The sequence below is a fragment of the Pleurodeles waltl genome, chromosome 5 (assembly GCF_031143425.1).
Source record: "Pleurodeles waltl isolate 20211129_DDA chromosome 5, aPleWal1.hap1.20221129, whole genome shotgun sequence".
NCBI classification, from domain to species: Eukaryota; Metazoa; Chordata; class Amphibia; order Caudata; family Salamandridae; genus Pleurodeles; species Pleurodeles waltl.
In genome coordinates this window covers 521,506,724-521,525,722 of record NC_090444.1, presented here as the reverse complement: position 1 = coordinate 521,525,722, position 18,999 = coordinate 521,506,724, and positions in this window count along the sequence as shown.

Here is an 18,999-nt window from a genome sequence, read left to right as displayed (position 1 = left end):
CCGAGGACGTGTCGGTGTCGCTGACGTCTCCACGGGTCCCCGTTGTGGAGCCCCCCTCGCCCTCCGTCTCACTGGTTAAATCTGAGTCAGTTGCAGGGCCCTCCGGGCCCATGTGAGATGCAGCTCCCTCGTGCGCTGATGCCACTTCTCCTCCGCCTGATGATGCTAAGGCACACATGAGCAGGAAACCCAAGAAATAAGGGGGGGAGAGAAGAAAGAAAGACATGTTGAGTGCATGCATTGGCGGCACCGTTGGCGGAGAGGACAGACACAGAAGCCCCCTGCACTACGCCGCGCACTCGGGGTACACTACTCAATTATTGTGACTTGGCCTACAAGTCTATGGACGACAAATGCACACATAGGTGAGCCCGGGCCATGGATAGCTCTACTTAGCACCCTAAAGAGGGGGGGCGGGGGCACAGGGCCATGTCTAACGGAGGGGCCTAGCCTACAGATACCGCCCTGGCCTAGAGATAGCCACAGCCCTCCTCCCCCACCCAGACGCCTCCACTGTGCGCTAATATAGCAGAATGTGCTGATACTCACCCCCTTGTGTCTGCTGTGATGTCCTCACGCGCCCATCCAAATCGGGGTAGGCCACCGCCAGGATCCGGGACATCAGGGGGGTCAATTGACGACTGGCACCCCTCCTACGTTGGGAGGCCATCCCCAGCAGAGCCTCGGCGGTCTTTCTGCTCCAGCGGCGGATGTCCTCCCACCTCTTGCGGCAGTGGGTGCCCCGTCTGCTGTGGACCCCCAGGGCCCGGACGTCCTTGGCGATGGCACGCCAAATGTCGATCTTCTGATGGGCGCTGACCTATGTGACATGGACAGGGTGGAAAAAGAAATATCATCACTTTTCTGCATGGTCAATGTGAGTGGCCCCCCCTCCCCAACCTTGCCATGTGGCACATGCTCTCATCTGTCGTGCGTTGCTATCCTCATACGCTCGCCTCCCCACCATCTTACATCCACCCCACTCAACACAGGCATAGCCCATACTACGTGCTCCCAGTGTACTTACCTGTTGGTCTGGAGGACCGTAGAGTAGCGCATACTGGGGGAGGACCCCATCAACGAGTTTATCCAATTCCTCAGATGTGAAGGCAGGGGCCCTTTCCCCAGTCGCAGCAGCCATTGTCTCTTCCAGACCGAGTTCACAGCAGCACTTGCAGTATAGGTCCTCTCCTGTGGATGATCAGGTCTCGAGTGATTAAGCAGTTAGAAAATGGCGGTCACGCCTGCTGCGGTGCGTACCGCGGCGGTGCGTACCACGACCGCCGGCGTACATCGTCATTGGCTCCTGAGACCCATAGGGTTCAATGTTAACCAATGCTGCTTTGCGCCGCGGTCTTCGACCGCCTACCGCCATGGTGTGCCACGCCAGCGCATTGACCTCACATCCCATTGTCACACTTCACAGGTCAGGCAGCTGCCATTTCAAGGGCCCACATGGCTGAATTTCTACGGCGTCACACAGGCCTAGGCCTTGCATTGCCACTCATACAAGCCATTCAATGCATAGCGAATCGTGTACTGTGCAAGCTGTGGTTACGTACCTGTGGGTTGCTTGACTCTGTGCTCCATGTTGTCCTTCCTAGGCACCGTCAGCTGGGACTTGCGAGGAGATGGAGGAATCCTCCTGTGTACAGACCGCTGGTGGACCTGTCGACAATGGAAGAACGACATGTCATACTGACATACAAACTTGACCGAGCCACTATACAGGAACTGTGTGCCCAGCTGGAGCCAGACCTGATGTCCCCCATTCGCCAACCCACAGGGATTCCCCCTCTGGTGCAGGTTCTGTCAGTACTCCATTTTTTGGCAAGTGGATCATTCCAAACAACAGTGGCCATATCATCAGGGATGTCTCAGCCTATGTTTTCTAAGGTTTTGTCCAGAGTGTTGTCTGCCCTGATGAAACACATGCGGAGCTACATTGTTTTCCCTGAGGTGGCCGATTTGGCTACAGTGAAGGGTGATTTCTATGCCCTTGGACATATCCCCAACATCATTGGGGCCATTGATGGGACACATGTGGCCTTGGTTCCCCCCAGTGGCAGTGAGCAGGTGTAGAGGAACAGAAAAAGTTATCATTCTATGAATGTCCAGGTGGTCTGTTTGGCTGACCAGTACATCTCCCATGTAAATGCCAAGTTCCCTGGGTCAGTGCATGACGCGTACATCATGCGAAATAGCAGCATCCCTTATGTAATGGGACAGCTACAGAGACACCGTGTGTGGCTAATAGGTGACTCTGGTTACCCCAACCTGTCGTGGCTACTTACCCCAGTGAGGAATCCCAGGACAAGGGCAGAGGAACGCTACAATGAGGCCCATGGGCGAACAAGGAGGATTATAGAAAGAACCTTCGGCCTCCTGAAGGCCAGGTTTAGGTGCCTGCATATGACAGGGGGATCCCTAATGTACTCACTCCAACAACATACTACCAGGGTTACCTATCCCTGCAACACTATTGAACTTTACATTCTGTGTGCTGTGGCCTTCTTGCATAAATTTGCCCTGGGGTATTTTGTTACCCAATTTTTGTGCCTACTGGGTAGGAAGGCACTTGGCCAGGTTGCACCAGATTCTATGCTTACTTGGACACTTGTCTCTAAACCATTGTTTTACTGCTTAGATGTGCGGCGTCTTTTCACCCTTACTACCCTTGTGTGTTGTTTCTAGATTCTACTCACCAAAGAAGGTGTGCCATATCATCGTGGCCTGCTGTATGCTTCACAACCTGGCTTTGCGACGCCAGGTGCCTTTCCTGCAGGAGGATGGTCCAGATGGTGGTGTTGTAGCAGCTGTGGAGCCTGTGGAGAGTGAAGAGGAGGAGGACGATGGGGACGACAAAGACAACAGGGACACAGTGATACAACAGTATTTTCAGTAGCACACAGGTACGACTCAACCACGCCATTTTACATTTACTTAAAGTCTCCTGCCTCTCTACTGTCTGAGTTCCCCCCCAGTTCCTGTTAACTGAGTTGTGACTTTCCCTTCCGTTTTCAGAGCTGTGGGCCCCACTGCGTGACCTCTGCTTTGTTTGCCCATGGACTACAGCTGTGTGACAGTGGTATGTTGTCATCACAATGTAACTGAACATTTTGGCACTGTTATGTCTAATACATTTGTTCAAATTACATGCAGACTCCAGATTTTTTAGTGCAAAAAGTGATTTTATTCAAGTGCTAAATTTATGGAACATGATTGTAAAACGGGGATGGGTGATGGTGGAGTAATGTCCAAGGCAGAGTCCAGTTCTCAGTCGCACAGGTGCATTGTTCATATGCCTGTGGAAGGATGGAGCAGGGGCAGTTCAAGGTTGGACAGGGTGACAATGTGGGACAGTGGGATGACATCAGGGGGTATCGTTTGCTGGTGGGGGTCTTGCAATCGTACTCTGTCTTCTTGTGAGATCTCAGGTTCCGCTTGCGGGGTGGTTCTTCTTCGGCAGGAGGTGGGGTTCTGGTGGCCCGTCATTGTGTGGGGGCCTCCTGTCCACTAGCGCCGGCAGAGGTGGTAGGCTGTTCCTGGTCCAGGCTAGTGACAGGGGCCCTTTGTGGGGCCACATGGTCCCGCAATGTGGTGACTATCTGGGTTAGGGCCACGACGATGGTCCCCATTGCGGAACTAATGTTCCTCAGTTCCTCTCTGAACCCCATGTACTGTTCCTCCTGCATGACCTGGATCTCCTGGAACCTGGCCAGTACCGTAGCCATCGTCTCCTGGGAGCGGTGGTATACTCCCATGATGGAGGAGAGGGCCTCTTGGAGAGTCGGTTCCCTGGGCCTGTCCCCCCCCTGTCGCACAGCAGCCCTCCCAGTTCCCCTGTTTCCCTGGGCCTCTGTCCCCTGGACGGTGTGCCCACTACCACTGCCCCCAGGTCCCTGTTGTTGTTGGGGTGGTGGGTCAACCTGGGTGCCCTGTAGTGGTGGACACACCGCTGATTGACGTGTCCTGGAGACAGAGGCATGGGCCCGCTGGGTGGGAGCTGTGCTGGTGTTCCCAGAGGGGGTTAGGTCTGGTGTAGCCTGTGGCTGTCTGTGGGGAACCGACTGTCCTGAGGTCCCCGATGGGCCGGGCTGGTCATCAGGGTCCAGGGAGACAGAGCTGCTGTCGTCACTGGGGGCCTCTTCTGGGGGTGGGATGGACATCTCTGGACCCTCCGTGGCGGTGTGGTGGCGTTCGGGTCCTGCAGGGGTATAAGAGTATGGTTATTGCTTCTGTGTGTGGCATTTCGTGTAATGGGAGGGTGGCCGTGTCCCCCAGTGCTGGCATTCCCTTGTGGGGGCTTTTGTGACGGTGGCTTGTGGGGGTGATGGGTGTGTGCAGTGGGCATGCTTTGGGGATGGATGTCCATGCTTTGGGGAGGCATGCAGGGCTGGGTTTTGGGATGGGTGGGTTGTGATGGTGAGCCATTAGCAAGGAGTCGGTGTGATGGTGAGGGTGGGGGTATGATTTGGCATGCAGGTGGGGTGGGGGGAATGAAGTAGTGAAGATTTGACTTACCAGAGTCCATTCCTCCGCCTACTCCTGCGAGGCCCTCAGGATGCAGGATGTGCAAGACTTCCTCCTCCCATGCTGTGAATTCTGGGGGAGTAGGTGGGGGTCCGCCGCCAGTCTTCTGCACCGCAATGTTGTGCCTTGATACCATGGAACTCACCTTCCCCCGTAGGTCGTTCCACCGCTTTCTGATGTTGTCCCGATTGTGTGGATGCTGTCCCACAGCGTTGACCCTGTCCACTATTCTGCTCCATAGCTCCATCTTCCTGGCAATGGTGGTGTGCTGCACCTGTGCCCCGAAGAGCTGGGGCTCTACACGTAATATTTCCTCCACCATGACCCTGAGTTCTGCGTCAGAGAACCTGGGGTGTCTTTGGGGTGCCATGGGGTGGTGTGGATGAGGTGAGGGGTGGTGTATGTGTTGTAGAGTGTGGTGAGTGTGGTGGTGTATGGTGTTTTGTGCGTGGAAAGTGTGTGGGTGATGTTGTGATTTGCCTCTGTGTGATGGTGTACTCTATGCTGTGCTCTCTCTCTATCTGTCCTTCACTCGCAATTGTGGTCGTAGGGGTTTGTGGGTGATGTGGGTGTGTGTTTTATAGTTAATTGGGTGTGTGGGAGTGGTGTGTGTATGTGTCTCAGGTGTGTGTGTATTTTGAATTATCCAATGTGGCTGTGTTTTGTAAAGGTGTGTGTATTTTGAGCGCGGCAGTGTGTACCGCCAATGGAATACCGGGGTTGAAAGACCGCTGCGGGGATTTGTGGGTCGGAATGGCATGGGCGTATTTCTGTTGGCGTGACGGTGGAGGTTTTGTCATCGCCAGTTTCCCGCTGACCTTTGGTGTGGCGGAATATTGTGGATGTCGGGTTTTTGGCGGTTTGCCAGTTGCGGGTCAGAATGACCGTGGCAGTTTACCGCGGCGGTGTTATGGCGGCCTTCTGGCCGGCGGTAAGTGACTTTTACCGCCGAGGTCGGAATGACCCCCACAGTTCGGAATTATGGGGAAATGCCGGATAGGACACAGACTTACTGCCTGTCTTAGTGCGTCTGGAGATAGAAAAGGAAATCCCAGTATGGGAAAAACTCCTTCCTGCCAGGTCCAGAGACCTAACATCTGACACTCTTTTGCAGGAAATGAGACACAGTAACATGGTAAGTTTAGCCGAAAGTTGCTTACGTTACAGGAACCTATTATCTGGCCAGGAGGAAATCAAGGAAAGTACCACATTAACGTCCCAAAGAGACGTGTACCGAGTTAGAGGTGGATTAGACAGGCGGATGCTTCTCATCAACTTACAAAGCACAAAGTGTTCACCGACCGGTTTACCCAAGACTGGGAGATGGCAGGCCGAAATAGATGATCTATAATTATTAACAGATCTGTAGGCCAAACCCGACGCAGCAAGAGATGCTAGAAAATTAACTACAAAATTGACATCAGCATTAAAAGGATCTGCATCCCGTTCCGCACACCAATGAACCCATCGCTTCCAGGCGGAGGCATAGCATTTATGTGTGCTGGACGACCAGGCCTGGTGGATGAAGTTGGAAGTTTGTTCAGAAATGCCTGGCAAGAGCCATTGTTGCCGGAAATTCTCCATGCCACCAGGCGTAACTTGCCTGACACAATTAAAGGATGGGGAATCCCGAGAGGGTCCAGCAAGAGATTGCACCGTGGAGGAATCAGAAGGGGAAAATTGCACAACAACTCCAGAGCTAGAGGGAACCAGGCTTGAGCTCTCCAAAGGGGTGTTACTAGAACAATCTCGGTTCCCTGACGGCGAACTTGAGTCAAGACTCAAGGGGTCATGCTGAAAGGGGGAAAGGCATACCCCCGATGAAGAGAACAGGCCTGAAGGAAGGTATCTGTGGCCATTGCCTCCGGATCCGGTCTCCAGCTGAAGAAGAGGGAAAGCTGGCGATTCAGTCTCGAGGCAAAGAGGTCTATCGTGAAAGGACCCCAGCTCTGGTTCAAATGAGAAAACACTTCCGGGAGCAGCTTCCAATCACTGCCATCCCGAAGGTATCTGGAATTTCAGTCCGCTACTGCATTGTTCACCCCTGGCAGGTATTCTGCAATTACGGAAATGCGGTGATGGAGAGAAAATTGCCAGAACTCCATGGCTATCCAAACCAGGGTCTGAGATTTCGTGCTCCCTAGTTTGTTCACATACCTGACCACCGAAATGTTGTCCATCCTCAAAAGAATACAACAATCCGATTTCAGGGGTGATACACTCCGGATCGCAAAAGAGCCAGCCAGAAGCTCCAAGCAGTTGATGTGGAGGTGGAATTCCTCCTCCGACCATCGATCTCCTGTGGTCAAGGACCTGCAACGGGCTCCCCAGCCCCATCTGCTGGAATCCGATTCCAGAATCACATCTGGGGAAGTGCTGAAAATCGCACGCCTGTTCCAGGCCTCCATGTGATCTATCCACCAAGCTATTTCCGAATGGGCCTCTGATGAAAGAGGTGCCATGTCCGCATAGGAAAGGCCCTTCTGCAAATGGGATATCTTGAGACGTTGGAGGGCTCTGTAGTGAAGGGGACCTGGGAATATTTCCTGAATTGAAGAAGATAAAAGTCCCACCATCCTGGCTAAGTTCCTCAAGGACACCCTCTGTTTGGATAAGAGAAGGCGCAATTCCTTCTTTATATTGCAAACCTTCTGAGGAGGGAGAATCAACTGGGCCTTCAGTGAATCTATCCGAAAACCCAGGAAATCTATCTGCTGAGACGGCAGAAGACAAGACTTGGGTTGATTGATCTAAAAACCCAGACTCTGAAGGAGATGAATTGTCCATGCCAAGTGGTCTTGAAGGACTGAGGAGTCTTGTGCCATAAGGATTAGATTGTCCAGGTAAACGATCAGACGCACCCCTCAGGAGTGAAGAGACTCCACCACTGGTCTCATCACCTTTGTAAAGCACCAAGGAGCAGAAGAAAGCCCAAAGGGAAGGACTTGAAACTCGAAACATTGGTCTAGCCAAAAAAAATTGAAGAAAGCGAGGATGAGGAGGGAAAATTGGGATGCTCGGTTATGCATCCTTTAAATCCAGGCGTACCAACCAGTCTCCTTCTTCAAGGATATCTCTTAGAAGATGAATTCTCTCCATTTTGAAATGACTGTAGACTATCCAGGCATTGAATTCCTTGAGATTGAGAACTAATATTGATCCCCCACATTTCTTGTCTACCAGAAAGATAGGGCTTAAAAAGCCCCTTGGATGGGGAACAGCATGGCAGATAGCCCCCTTTTGTAGTAGAGCTTGAACCTCCAAACTTATGACCTCTTGGTCATAACGGGAAAAATGGGGAAACGGGGGGGACTGTTGGAGAGGGGACTGATAAAACTCCAACTTGAAGCCTTAATTTTTACCATTCTAAAAAACAAGTCTGCACCCTGCCGCAAAGAATCACCTCTGAGGGAGGAATGAGTCTCACCAGAGTTGGCAGTCCTGGGTGGCTCCTTGTTGTCCCTTGTAGTAGTTTTTTCGATAACGGCCCCTACCTCTGCGGGCCGTGGGGGTAGAACGTAGAGTCTGTTTGTTGGTCTCTGTTATACCCACGTCCGCAGGCAAAGGAATCACATCTGCTTTTTCCGTTTGTTTGGGCCGGGGCAGTCACCAGGATCAACCTCCGAGTCAGAATCAGACAAGTGTTTGGAAGAAGAATGGTCAGAAGACTGATCTGCCCCATAAGCGCCATGCTGTTGAGAGGAGCTATATCCATGCTCTTTTTGAATGGAAGCAGACAGTTTGTCAAATATTTCTGAGTGAGCCCATTTTTTGGCCTTCGATTTACCCTTAAATGTAGAGGGTTGGCTCGTTTGGGCTTCCTCGGAAGGCGTAATGGGAGGAAGCCATCCCTTATGACATGCAAAGCTCTCAAAGTGGTGCGTGAGAGGGCCAAGAGCCTTCGCTAACGCCTTGTTTACTGAGAGCTGGACGCTATTATCTAAGGCACCAACAAGGTTCTCTTCAAAAGATGGGGATTCACCCCCAAAATATTAATCCTCCTCGTATGAGTAAGAGTGAGCCATAATAATATTAAACACGTCCCAAGGAGTGTAAATTCAAGGGTAGCCAGAGACTACAGTCAGGGGGAGTGCAAAAATCCCAGCAGGCTAAGAAATTTAAATATAAAGTGTGGAGGGAGCAGCCTGCAGCACTCTAGGCAAAGCCTATGCTTATTTTACAACCCTGAGCCAATCTAGAGGTTTCAGGGCATAAGGGAGCCAAGTTGTTAATCAGTGTAGCACAGTGAAGGCAGAAGGGAGAAGAAAACCAGGAAAAACACTTGCGCTGGCTCGTTCTAGCAACCAGCACTGTTCCGATGCTCAGATAAGGAAAAAAAGGGCACCAGAAAGAACGAGGGAGCGCGCGCATGTGCGCCTGAAGACCCTGAGTCCCGAGGGACTGACACAATTACGGGCAAAGCCTCGTCATAAGCTCCCCCTCCACAAGTTAAAAGGAAAAAGCAGCACAGTGAACGCTGGCGCTAGCGCTAAACATCAAACACCAACAAATATGCACAGAATCAACAAGCAAATATGGGAACACGCAGAGGCACTTAACTGGCTACGGAAGCACACAGAAAGAGGAAGTTCATTTGCCTCGGATGTTTATATACTGTACTCTCTATGGTTATGACGTTATATCCTTGAATGCTGGGATATGTTTTTGTTTTAATAATTTCTTCTCCTATTGGCTGCTGTTTATAATAAAGCATAGAAAGAGAAGCCTAATCTGAGCCTCCGGTCCTGACATAGAATTGCTATTCATCGCCATCTAGTGTTCAGTGGAGGATTGTTTGTCACAGCTTGAAAGTAAAATAGGGATCAGTAGAGTGAATTGCTGATTCATCTCTTTCCTAAATAGTACTGAGCATTTAGTCTCTGGGATACTAGTGTGATGCTGACGGGTAGTAATTAGACATTAATGGCAGAGATATAATCAAGTGCTTTACGTCCAAATGGCTCAAGGAGTTACACTGTCAGTACATGTAGTTTAGTATAATTAGAAGGTTATGTGTCTGAATCCCACCAGAATCAGTTCAGGCTTTCGGCCTTCTGAAGTCGATAAACTAGTTTGCAAAACACTCAGTAACATGGTTACCTATTTTTTCAAATGCACTGAAATGCCAAAGACTGCAGCATATAGATAGCACCTTTTAAACCATATGATCAGTATAGGGAAAGGTGCGGAAGACAGTGTGACGCGAAGGGTTAATTAGCTTGAACAGTGTAGATGAGCATGATGCCTGCCGAAGCCAGAGCAACGTGGAAGAAATTCACGATGTTCGCTTTCAAGCTTGTTTTCTTTTGACATTCCGTAGAGAAACTTATTCGCAGCTGCATGTGTGAGAAACAGGCTGTGAAGGAGATTCAGTCTCAACCTTGAGAGCGAGACCACAGTAAAAGATGGAATGAAAACAATGGCCAGGGAATGGCAAGGCAGCCAAGAGACATGTACTGATAACATAGCTAGAAAATACTGGAAGTGGATAGATTCCAAGCTTCAGGTTACTTAAACACTGAAAGGTGGGAGAGGGAATTGAAGCTCGCAGATGGAGTTGTGAAACTGTCATCTTCAGACCCAGAACTGCCTCCCTGTTGTGCTGTTCCAAGACCGTGACGCTCGAGGGGGAGAGAGGTCCAAGCGGGCAGTAGAGGGCTTCCCAGCATTTCGTGGACTAAGTTAAGTTCCACCCAGGGATTAAAGGCTTTTGTTTCTCTGCTCTATTATTATGATTGATTATTATGCTTGCACTGTGTTTATAATCTGAAGAATTCAGTTCGTTTATAGTTTTTCTTACTGAACATCGTAGTGTGACCCTGCTACAGTAATTGAAATATGCATTTTAGTGTGCAGTAAATCGAAGCTTATCTGAAGTATTCAACTTGTTTATAGTCTGCTTCCTGAATGTCGTAGTGGATCACATTTTGGTATACAGTTATTCCAAGTTTATATCTGTCAATGAACTCTTTGCTCAGATGTATACGTAAATGCTCTTTGTAGTGTACTTACATATAAATAGATGCTTTTTCATTGCTATTCTTATTCTGTCAATGAACTCTTTGCTCATACGTATACATAGATGCTCTTTGTAATGTACTTATATATGAATAGATGCTTTTCATTGCTATTCTTATTCCACTATTGTTGATGTGCTAAATGCCTGCATTTACCTGAAATTCTAGTAAAGCTAAATTGTATTCATAATTGGCGTGTGGTCCTTCATTGAGCGTCCTTATTGACTTATACCGAACAGGTGTCAATCAGTCACCTGGATAAGACATTTTGATACCAGAAGTGGGGTATAAGTCAATAATGGCTCTTTGGGGACGTAAGAAAAGTGAGGCAGAGAGCGGAAGACAGCATTGGGCAGAAGCCAGATCCATTCCCGGGTGGTTAGCAACTGACCCGTTTCTGGTGTGGCAGGACTCCTGAACCGGTGGGCAGCGCCGGTGTTATGGGAGGCATTAGATGAGAAAGTGACTCCTCTTTTAGTGGAAGATGCGGTTGAGAGTGTGAAGCTAAGAGGGGCGAAGCTGGAGCTGAAAGCAGCAGGGCAAGTACCTGTACGGTATACAGGAAAACATTAACACAAGATGCAGAGATAAGAAAACTGTGGGATGAGGTTGCAGCCTTGCAGGAAAGGCAGTTACTTATGAAAGAAACTATAGAAAGTGCAGTGACTAAGGGTGATCAAATGGAGGCAAGGTGCACCGCATTAGCAGTACGAGTAGCAAAACAGAAGAGTAGGCAGAAGCCTAAAATACCCTCAGCTGTGCAACTGAGGGCATTGGTACGCAAAGAAAACTGGGATCCTTATACTTGGGATGGAACAGTCTCGGATAATGATGATGACTGGAATTGGGAGGATGAGGTGGAAGTACGTGTAGCAGAACTAGGTGGAGTTGAAAGTGGAGAAGGATGTGTAGGTGAAATTGAAGGTGAAAGGGGAAGTGTAATGGAGATTCGCCCACTCGTGCAGAATAAATCAAAGGGAGTGAATGGTGGGCAAATACAGAATTTACGTTTGGTAAGAGATTATACACAGAGTGAATTGTTAGAGATAACTCGTTGGTGAGATTGTGTGACACTGGAGCAGATGGTACATATTTGTCGCCAACCGAGCTTTTGAAAATGGGATCAGTAACTACACATGCTATGTTAGGGCAACGGTTACGAGGTGCACAGGGGCACCAAGCTTTCTCTCTAATGGGTTGGTTGATGCAAGGAGTGAAGCAATTGTACCCAACTGCTATAGATGTGGAGGAGAGTTGGGGTCCTTGGCATACGATTTCAGAGGCAAACGAACAACTGCGAGAAATAGGGATGCAGAACGCAGTGTACTCCCAACAGTTTTTAGGACCTGATGTTGAACCCGTGACAGCAGGAGTCAGGGCACGGTTAATCAGAAATGGCCCTCCGCATATGAAAGGTGCCTTGTTGGCCCTTCTAGGACCCGCTCAGGGAAGACCAGTGGGGGATGTGGTATTATTAATGGCACAATTAGAAGGGCTTGATAGACAAAAATCAGCAAGAGCAGTGGGGCAGGACAATAAGTATAAGGGAGGAGAATCTACAATAAAAGTGACCAGACGACAAATGTGGACGACAAATGTGGATAGATTTGTTGAATGCTGGGGTGAAGAAAGAGGAGATAGACGGAAAGCCTACCCCTTATCTGCTTAATAAATGAAAAGCATTACAGCGTAGACAGAAAGAGAAAGAGGCATTTGATGAGAAACAGCCCTCAGCACCACCCATGGAAGAGCCTGAGGAGGAAAAAACAGAATCAGGGAAAAATAGGAAGGTGCCTGTCTCAACTCTATATCCCAACTTGTCCAGCGATGGCTGGAAAGTCCCAGACCCCTTATTATGAAGGTCAGGCCAAACCCCGGGGGTCAGAGCAGTGCAAAAGGTAAGCCCCGGGGACAGGCGGCCATATGTACCTCTCATCATTTATTGGCACAAAGGAAAATAACATGTTATGGCACTGCTCGATACAGGTGCGGAAGTAACTTTGATAAATGGAAACCCTAAGAGGCTGCCAGGGATGGGTGTGATCATTAATGGTTACGGGGGTGCAGAGACAGAGGACAAACCTGTTAAGCTTAAATTGTCAATCGGTAAAGGACCCCCGTTCACGGCAGAAGTTTTAATAGCTGAAGTACCAGAATACATTAATGGCATGGATTTGTTACTAGGCAAAACTATTGATATGCAATGGGGAACATTTACTCGTGGTGTGAGGAGAGTACACATAAAGAAATCTAGGACAGTTCTGGTTGGGCATGCAAAGTGGAGTCCATTACATGTGCCTCCTCCAAAGGAGCCGGTGTGCATTAAACAGTACCGCATACCCGGAGGTCATAAAGAGATTTCAGAAACCATACAGGGGTTGCTAGATGCAGGTGTGTTAAGGCCGGCTGTGAGCCCATTTAACTCTCCTATATGGCCAGTGAAGAAACCAGATGATACCTATCGAATGACTGTTGACTATCGACAACTGAATAAAGTGGCTCCACCCTTGGCAGCCACCATCCCAGACATCATCACACTGGTGGAACAGTTGAGTAAAGATGTGGGGGAATGGCATGCCGTGATTGATCTAGCAAACACCTTCTTTTCATTTGATATTGATGAGGCCAGTCAAGACCAATTTGCAATAAGCTGGCAGGACAGACAATTCACATTCAGGAAGTTGCCCCAGGGGTATGTGCATAGTCCCACATTGTGTCATGGGCTAATAGCCAGAGATTTAGCCAACTTCTCGGCTGGAAACACCCGACTTGCACATTACATTGATGACATCATGATCACTGCGGACACTAAAGAGCAAGTCTCAGACACGCTGGAAAGATTAATTGAATACTTACAGCAGAGGGGATGGGCTATTAACTCAAAAAAGGTCCAAGGCCCGGCACAAGAGGTGAAATTCCTGGGTGCTATTTGGTCAGGACCAGTAAAAAGAATACCACAGGAAGTGATTGATACGGTACAGCAGCTAAGGATTCCTTCAACTAAGGCAGAAGCACACCGATTTATTGGTTTGTTGGGATTCTGGAGACAACATATCCCTCACTTAGGATTAATATTGAGACCATTATATCAAGTTACACGAAAAAAGCACCCTTTCCAATGGGGACCTGAACAGCAAGAGGCCTTTGATGGAGCAAAGGATGCATTACAGAATTATTTTGCGTTAGGTCCTATCACAGAAGGAGACCCGTTTGAGCTGGAAATGATAGTACAGGATGATGTAGTGATGTGGAGTTTATGGCAGAGGCAAGGAAAAAAGAGAGTGCCACAAGGATTTTGGTCAAAGAGATTAACTCCATCCATGAGCAATTCTACCCCGTTAGAAAAAGAACTAGCAGGAGCATATTGGGCATTAGTAGAAACAGAGCGCATAACTGGTGACCGGCCGGTTACCTTAAGAACACGGGTCCCCTTACTAGGCTGGATAAGAGAAGGAGGGGTTGGCACTAAAGTAGGCAGGGCGCAGGAGTCTACCATCGTAAAGTGGAAATGGTATCTGCAGCAGAGAGCAAAACCAGGGCCAGCAGGTGTATCGAAGTTACAAGAAGATATGCTGGGGGCAGTGGACTTACAGGCAAGGGTCCCCTCGCCAGAGCCATCTGAGATGGAGTCCTCACCATTTTAAAACAGCCCCACTTTTAGAACAGCTCACAGAAGAAGAACAGCAAAATGCATGGTTCACAGATGGTACCACCTGGTACCATCAAGGGAAAAGACAATGGCAAACAGTCGCATTCCAGCCTGCTACAGAAACGCTGTTGCTGCGAGGAGGAAATAATGGATCAAGCCAGCTTGCAGAACTGCAGGGGGTAGCAGCAGTGATCGAACAGGCCCCCATCGGAGAGAAAACGTTTGTGTACACTGACAGCTGGGCCACCTACCAAGGACTAGTAAGCTGGGCCCCGACTTGGCGCAAGGATGGATGGAAAATCAAAGGCACCCCCATTTGGGGAGGTGAGCAGCTATGGGAAGAGATGTGGGAGAAAGGGCAAAAATGTCAAATCTATGTGGGACATGTGGATGCCCATTGCCCATCGGACACCTCACTTGCATCTCTATTCAACAACACCGCAGATCAGATGGCCAAAACACGAACAGTGGTCATCAATGAGAAGGCTGAAGCTGCTCTAGCAAACTGGGCCCATGCAACATCTGGACATCTAGGAGAGAATGGCACTTATGCATGGGCACAGCAACGATAGATTCCAGTTACTAAAGAACAGGTCCAACAAGCAGTAAAAGAGTGCCCCACATGCAACCAGATAAGACAAATGCCCCTGCAAAAGAAGCCTAGTGGCCATATCAGAAGAGGAACCGCAGCTGCTACAGTGTGGCAATTGGACTATATCGGGCCACTACCAAAGGAAGGAGGAAAAAGCTACGTATTGACCATGGTGGACACCTACTCTGGCCTTATGTTGGGTATGCCTTGTAAGTCTGCAGACCAAAAGTCCACTTTGCGAGGGCTAAACTACCTGATAAAACATTATGGGGTACCTGATGAAATCCAAACAGATAGGAGCACACACTTTTCAGGGAAAACAGTGCAGGATTGGGCAGAGGAACAGGGAATTTGGTGGATTTTACACCTTAGTTATTTTCCACAAGCTGCAGGCATGATTGAGAGATATAACGGATTGTTGAAAGAACAGCTAAAAAAGTTATCAGCACATCAGACTATAAAAGGATGGAGTAGTAATTTAGACAAAGCCTTGTTCGAATTGAACAATAGACCAGTTGGGCAGCAGACTCCTTTCATTCAGATGACAGGGCATGATAAAGAAATCACCCACACAATGATTGTCTGGAAAACAGACCCTCGAGCTCGATTACCTTTACAGGCTACTGCTGGCAGTATAGGACTGGACCTGTTTGCTCCAGAGGATGGAGAAATACCCATAGGACAGGTGAAGACTGTTCCCCTAGGAATAGGAGTGAGAGTACCACCTGGACCATATGGTAGAATTGCCCCTCGATCCAGCCTAGCCATCAAGGGAGTGTCGGTGCTAGGGGAGGTTAGACCCAGATTTTAGAGGAGAGTTAAAGTAGTATTACTGAACCAAGGAGATGCTACTGTATGGTATCAAGCACATGACAGACTTGCCCAATTGATTTGTGAACAAGCGTATACCCCCCACATTGAAGAAAGATCTGCCCCCGATAACACTCAGAGAAGTGAAGGAGGATTTGGAAGCACAGGAAGAAGAGTATGGGTGCATCATCCAGGGAAAAAGCCAGAGGCAGGAGAGATATTGAGTCAAGGGGTGGGGAGTACGTATATTGTACTTTTAAAGAATTCTAATGTACCAGTATTTGTACCAGCAGTGAGACTTACCCCACGGTCGTAAATGATAACATCTGCATCGATGACGTGGTTCCTGTTTGCGGTCATGATTATAACCGGAAAAAGTATATTGGTCCGACCGAATATAGCAGAGAATGTCATTACGGACCTTCATTTCACTTGTGCACCTCAAGCCGCTAATGTAACTGATGACCAGGGAAATGTTTCACTTTGCAACGTGAAGGTACCTGGAGGCAAGTGGATGGCTGCCAAAGCTGTAACCTGGAAGGTAACTGGACAGCAAATCCGACATGCCAGCGGACTGAACGAGTTGCAGGGAATGCCCGCAACAGTACAGGCTTTGAATTATACGCTAAACATGATATGTAAATATTGTGATACCATTGTACCTTTTACCCAAGTACAGACATATCCGTGTAGATCTTATGATTGTTCTAACAAACAAGATATTTTACCAGGACATATGGTGGTTGTTACAATGACTAATAGAACCAAAGGAGTTCGATACTCCAAACCGCCCGCCTTTATGTTTTATGTAGCCGAAAGACGCATGGTCAGCAATTTAGGCAACGTTTCCATAGTTCAATATAGAATAGGATGTAAGCAAGCTTTGCATGCAAGCAGAATTAACCATATTGTGTTACAGATAACTATTGCCAAGGGGAATGTTTCTAAGTATGATCCATTATGCACACCATGGACACTACAGTTAAGGCCCTTGCCGAAGTTACGCATCAGGAGAGATCTAGGATCCATGATAGCCGGGGCAACTGGAATTGGGGTAGGGGCCCTGAACGCTTTTGATATTGAAGCCATCAGGAATAAGCTATCTTCTACAGGATAGAGTACAGGTGAGGCCATAAAAGTAATTTCACAATGGGGGCCCACACACTCACAAGAAGTATGGAAGGTTCTGTGTGGGTTGTATCGTGACTGGCAATGGCATAATTTCACTAATGAACAATTTGGAAAAAGGTTTCAAAGCACACAAACAGTGTCCAAAGGAATTCAGTGCATACTATGGCAAAGCATTGTTAATCAACAGTATGTAGACTTCAAAGCGGAATGGGGACAGCTTCAAGGTGAATATTGGAGACAACAATTGCATTTGCCTGAGGAAATATGGGTAAAGCCCATACAATTTCATTGTGAGGGACAGATGTGTTATGCTCATTTTGATATAGCTAGAAGTGATCTTCCTCCTGAAATATGGTGCCCCTTTGCATTGCTCCCTGTAGTAATAGGTGAAGAATGGTGGATACCTCACACTGACAAAAAATGGATTGATCAAACAAATCACACCGTAGATCCCACTAGATGTTCAGATTGGTCTAAGGGGTGGGTATGTACCCACACTGGACGGGAGCTAGATCCATGCCTTCACCCAATACAAGGAGAATGTGAATGGTTACCTTATCCTATTAATGGCACAGACTTATATCAGATAGGAACAGAGAGTATATGTTACGTTATTAATCATCCCTTACTGATTAACGGATTTGTACAAACCACCGGAGAGCAGGTAATGTGTTTGTGCAATATTACCAGCATTATTGACATAAGTACTCACATACTATACCGACCGACTAAGTTCACCACAACTACATTACAGACGCAAATGCAAGCACAGTTAGAATGGAACATCCAGCTTGTTGTGAAGCTACCTAGACTAGAGGCAATCAGGCGCTACGCACAAATCACATTTGCTAAATTCGACATGGCAGCTAAATATACCAAGGATACCACCATACAGATGACCATAGATGCCAAACAGCTTATGCACACTGCTTCACGCATCCAGCAAGTAACTGAGCACCATTGGTATGACATCTTCTTAGGTTGGGCACCAGGAACTACGAAGACTCTAAATATAGTGTTACATCCACTAATCTGGTTATTGATTGTCTGTGTCACGCTAATGATTATACTATGTAAACTATATGTACACACAAACCAGCTTTATACTAAAATGCAGGTGCGTAGAATAATGCTAACAAGTATTGGTAGCAATCTAGCTAGCGAAGTGTTACAATAAATAATTCTTGTTTTGCAAGCATCGCACTCATCTAAGGGGTGGAGTGATCAGTATAGGGAAAGGTGCGGAAGACATTGTGACGCAAAGGGTTAATTAGCTTGAACAGTGTAGATGAGCGTGATGCCTGCCGAAGCCAGAGCAACGTGGAAGAAATTCACGATGTTCGCTGTCAAGCTTGTTTTCTTTTGACATTCCGTAGATAGACTTATTCGCAGCTGCATGTGTGAGAAACAGGCTGTGAAGGAGATTCAGTCTCAATCTTGAGAATGAGACCACAGTAAAAGATGGAATGAAAACAATGGCCAGGGAATGGCAAGGCAGCCAAGAGACATGTACTGATAACATAGATAGAAAATACTGAAAGGGGATAGAATCCAAGCTTCAGGTTACTTAAACACTGAAAGGTGGGTGAGGGAATTGAAGCTCGCAGATGGAGTTGTGAAACTGTCATCTTCAGACCCAGAGCTGCCTCCCTGTTATGCTGTTCCAAGACCGTGACGCTCGAGGGGGAGAGAGGTCCAAGCGGGCTGTAGAGGGCTTCCCAGCATTTCGTGGACTAAGTTAAGTTTCACCCAGGGACGAAAGGCTTTTGTTTCTCTGCTCTATTATTATGATTGATTATTATGCTTGCACTGTGGTTATAATCTGAAGAATTCAGATCGTTTATAGTTTTTCTTACTGAATATCGTAGTGTGAGCCTGCTACAGTAATTGAAATATGCATTTTAGTGTGCAGTAAATCAAAGCTTATCTGAAGTATTCAACTCGTTTATAGTCTGCTTCCTGAACATCGTAGTGTATCACATTTTGGTATACAGTTATTCCAAGTTTATATCTGTCAATGAACTCTTTGCTCAGATGTATACATAGATGCTCTTTGTAGTGTACTTATATATAAATAGATGCTTTTTCATTGCTGTTCTTATTCTGTCACTGAACTCTTTGCTCATACGTATACATAGATGCTCTTTGTAGTGTACTTATATATGAATAGATGCTTTTCATTGCTATTCTTATTCCACTATTGTTGATGTGCTAAATACCTGCATTTACTTGAAATTCTAGTAAAGCTAAATTGTATTCATAATTGG